Below are 5,015 nucleotides of genomic sequence, written 5' to 3'. Positions count from 1 at the left end.
CCTGGAGCTAAAGGCGAAGAGACGGCGCCGTCGCCGCTTTTATAGCCAGACAGGCTAAGGGGGCGGGCGGAATGACGTTTTGTCAACGTCAGCCGGATATGACCAATAACCAGAGCTGTTTTACCGGACTGGTGACTCCTACGCGCGTGGCGCCGATCGGGATGGCGCGTTGCATTTTGGGATGTGTAGTGCGCGTCACCACTTCCCTCGGGCTCACAAGGACAGAGTCTCCTGCCTAAAGACACATCCCTGCTGGGCGCTTTAGTGTGCAAGGGCATCCCAGGACAGCATTGCATGCTGGGAAATGTAGGCTCAGCCTCTTGGGCCATGGCCGGACGCCATGAATCGCACGTCGGCAGCGCCCGTACGGGCGTGTCCCTGCCTGACCTGAGTAGCGGGGTTGCTCGCAGGGAGCGGAGAGGAGAGTATTTAGGGCTGGTGAGACTCACACAGGCGCTTGAGTCAGAACCTTCTGGTGCTAAGATCATGGATCTGGGGGAGATGGTAAAAATGGCTCTTCCTGAAACACCTACAGGAAAATCCTCTCCCACTCCATCCCCAGAGGAGGAGAACTTGGCACCGAAAATGAGGTGAACACGGCGCGCTCTCCCATGGCTTGTAGCATGCTGTTATATGTGCTTGATTTAGTCCCTTAAGGCAGTAGTTCCCAACTACAGTACATGTGCTGAAGGGTGGTGGAGACAAGTTGGCTGGTCATACCATGCTGGCTCTCCTCATTTTCAGCTGTGATGTCACATTAAAGACAGCTAAAAATACATTGAATATTTTCCTATTAATATTCTGCTATGTGGTTACCACAGGGATATTATGTGATCATGAATGGAAGGAAAGGCAGTCTATGCAATTGTGAATGGGAGAGGGAGGAGGCATCTATAAAGGTGTATACATCTGCCATAGGCATAGGCGTGCATACGGGGTGTGCCGGGTGTGCTCAGGCACACTCTAATGCAGGGGTTTCAAACATACGGACCTTTTGTATCTGGCCCGCTAACCTTTTTGGATGTGGCACACGGCGCCATCTCGCTGTGTTTCTGGAGGGTAGTGCTGCCGCCGAATGAGAGGAGGGGGTGCAATTTCTCGGCAGACAGCAAGACACAGTGAGCTGCCACCGAAAAAGAAGGAGCTGCGAGATTTTGGAAACACGCTGCGATCTGCCGTCGAAATACCATTCCTCGCAACATTTCTCGGTGGAGATTAGGACGCAGTGAGAATTCCGCTGGTGGGTAATTCAAATGTGGCCCACCAGTGGAATTGCGTTTGACACCCCTGATAAAGAGAATGAAAATTCCCTGGGTGCACACCCTAATGCAGTGTTTCTCAATTAAATTTGGCCACGGAACCCTTTTGAACTCCATAAATAATTGCGGAACCCCCCAAACTTAACAGTCTTCAAATGTCGAAATAAGCAAAGGTCAGCATTTCTCACTTAAATTACACTTACACCGGATACCCTCCGCCGGAAAATCTGAGACATCACGGAGAACAGCTGCTCTCGGTGGTGGAGAACAGCTGATCGGCAGCGCGGAGAACAGCTGCTCTCGGCAGCGGAGAACAGCTGATTGGCGGCGCAGAAAACAGCTGCTCTCGGTGGTGGAGAACAGCTGATTGGCGGCGCGGAGAACAGCTGCTCGCGGAACCCCAACAGTGTTCCCGCGGAACCCCAACAGTGTTCCCGCGGAACCCCAGGGTTCTGCGGAACACCAGTTGAGAAACACTGCCCTAATGAAATGTGCTGCGCACGCCTATGGCCATAGGACTGTTCTTCACCTTGCATTTTGCTGTGACGCTGGGAGTACCTTTCCCAGACCTGAAGAAGAGCTCAGTGTGCAGCTCAAAAGCTTGTCTCTATCACTAACAGAAGTTGGTCTAATAAAAGATTTTACCTCACCCACTTTGTCTCTCATATCCTGGGGCCGACATGGCTGCAACTACACTGAACACATACAAGGGTCTCTTAGAGCAGTTATAATTGTAACTTGATGTTCTTAATACAATGTACAATAGTTATCCAATGGAAGTGAAATGTAAAAAAATGTTAATTATGGATAAAGATTACAAAAGGGAAAATGATCATAGAAAGAATCAAGTCTGCCACTAAGATATCGGCAGGATATTCTATTCTATTCAGGGTCTTAAACCACACATATCAAGTATCAGTGCTATGCCATTTGTGTATGTAGGTGGCTGTGTAGAATTTAATATAATTAAAATTAATTTTCTAATTAAAAATAACTGTAGATAGAAGGTAAAGATGGAATCTTCTACAATATTCATCTCATGGAAAATTTTGGTAAAACTCAAGTGCTTTACTCAGCCTCTTAATTGTACATAAATAGATGGTAGATAACTTTTTTTAAGACACAAATTACTTTCCCATACAAACCTGGTTTTATCACACTGTTTATTTCTGATTATTTAGGTCATAAATGTGAAAACTTGAAAATGCGGCTATGCAAATCTCATTTCAGGTTGAAGAAATGAATCCTTCATTTCATGCTTTCAAATCAGTGGGGGTCATTTTCACACATGAAAAAGCATAGCATGGCACAATTGGATTTAGAGACTGTGTTTTAAGTGTGCCTGATTTTTTTTTCCATGCAAAATTGTCTATCTACTAGTCTGCCACTAATTGCCACTGAAATTCAGCATTTGTAAAATGAAAAAGTAACCCTCCATGGAGTGTCCAGATAGCAAGAAAGGAGAAAATATTCTGATTTTTCCAAAGCAAGACTTCAGTTTTTCAATCCTGAATGCTTTGAATGTTTTCATTCTCAGTACCCATTTACTGTATTGCAGTGGTTTGATATAAGGAAATCAACAGTTGCAGAACATGCTGAAAAGTGAAGTAAGACAGATACTTACAGCATATCTATGAACATCTTTTGCTAAACGCTGGCTTTTTTCATTTTCTAGAAAAAATGGTTTCCATTGTAACTCTGGTTCTTTGAGAGAGTTGGCACTGCGTATTCACACATATGAGGTCCACCCCATCGCATGGCTGAGCTTTGGAAGCCTTCTGGAAAGCTGTTGCTCTTGAGGCTAGATGAGTGCCTTCTTGCAGATTCAGAACCAAAATTATAAAATGAGCTGTGTGGTTACATCTACTTCAGTTTATTTTAGAGCCCTATGAGAACAGAACAAGGAAGAGAGAAAGGTGGGTGTGTAGTGCAAATATACAGAAGCAATACTGTCCAAGAATCAGAGTTTTTATGGAGACTAACCATTTCTTCTTTTTGAAGATTAGCTCTGCATATTTTTACTACTTGCGGAAATCTAGGTAGCAGTACAACCACCACAGGTCTGATTAAACAAGGATTGTATTATATATATATTATACACATATATCAAGAGAGTAGTATTGGATATACATGCCACAGAATTCCAGGTATCAGCCCTGTAGATTTTTATTCTGGAAACATTCCAGAGGTAGGCCATCTTAATCTGGTAGACTGAGCTTTAAAAACTTCAGGTACTCTCAGTTTAGCTAACATATTACAAATCTAATTGCCCACTCTAATCCACTTGGACTCCTATTTTCACTCAATGCCTTTCTCTTTACATAGATCTGCAAAGTCTACCACAAATCATGCCCACTTTCTAAATGCCTTAGCCTTATCCAAATAAAAATTCAGAAGACCTCTTGACGTCTAGGGTGAACAAAGAACAACTGCTGCTATTGCCAAGCTTCTAGGTATGTTGTCACTGTGTATCTTACTTCACTTTGCTTTTCATCCTGTTTTTCAACTGTTGGTTTCCTAATGTCAACCACTGTGATATTGTTAATTGTCCCTGAGGATGCTTAAAGATTCTTTGAATGTAAGAAGGGAGTAGAGGGACAGTTTTAAAGCTCAGAACGTTTTTGCTTTTGTAAATTTATCAGACTCTTGCAGTTATTTAATAACATTTACTAATGGCTCATGCTCAATACTCAGCTTTCCCCAGTAACTGTGCAGAGGCTCTTCTACTTAGAGAAGAAATCTGCACCACTGCTGGATGAAGTTATACTGCAGACACTGAAGTACAGATTTCACAGTCTTGGCTGGCAACTGGACTCATCATACTGTGCTACTCTTGTACTGTAGTACTTAAGAAACTTGGTTTTTGTAGATAATCCAAGTTAAAGTTTAAACTTGAAAGGTGGTAAATAACTTCCCTGCCTCAAACTAAGTTGTTGCAAAGTATATTGCATTGCATATCCTATGTATAATATTGCAAGTAAATAATTGCATTTTGGGGAAATTGTCTAGGTAACAAACATCAAATTCCCTATTGGTATTTGAATATGTCTAGCAAGGGGATCTTAAGGGATAAAAAGGAAGAGCAGGCTGTAGAAAAGGAAAAAAGAGAAACAGGGAGGGAACAGAGCAGCTATATGTCAATATCAATCTCATTGTTGGATATAGGCTCACTTTCCTGCATAAGCCAAGAAAATCGATATGTGGAAACAGTTTCTAAATGAAAGCACACCTGCATTCTTCAAAGAGAACATGTTTCTTCAGACCCAGAAAACCTCTTTTTAACCTACCCATAATTAATTTTTTATAATTTTAACTACAGTCAGAAGAAACTTTCTTAGACATGGGCAAGATGAATCATCTACAAGTTCCTGAGAGGGGTTGAAATCCCATGCAAACACACTTTTAATCGATACAATCATATGTATGGTAGCAGAAAACACAAATGGAAATAGCAGCAAATTTGGTGTCATATGAACTGAGTCACTAAACACAATAATAGCAACATGTGATTGAGCCAAAATTCTTTCACCTCTGAGATCAACAACCTAAACCAGTCAGACTGATATTGGCATCTAACCATATCTATTGACAGTGTTGTTAAAGGGCCAGATCCTGATGCCCTAGAAGTCAGTGGCAAAAACTTATTAACCTCAGTGAAATCAGTATTAGGACCAAAGAGATAAAATGATCATGAAAAAAACAGAGATGCTGTAAAACAACATACCTGCTATTAATCTGAGTTATTGGGTTTGTCTA

Source organism: Emydura macquarii, unplaced genomic scaffold (genome assembly GCF_026122565.2).
Source record: "Emydura macquarii macquarii isolate MOO-44397 ecotype Brisbane River unplaced genomic scaffold, CSIRO-AGI_Emac_v2 contig_2636, whole genome shotgun sequence".
Taxonomy (NCBI): Eukaryota; Metazoa; Chordata; order Testudines; family Chelidae; genus Emydura; species Emydura macquarii.
The sequence above is the reverse complement of the archived record's forward strand: the minus strand, read 5'-3'. Positions refer to the sequence as shown.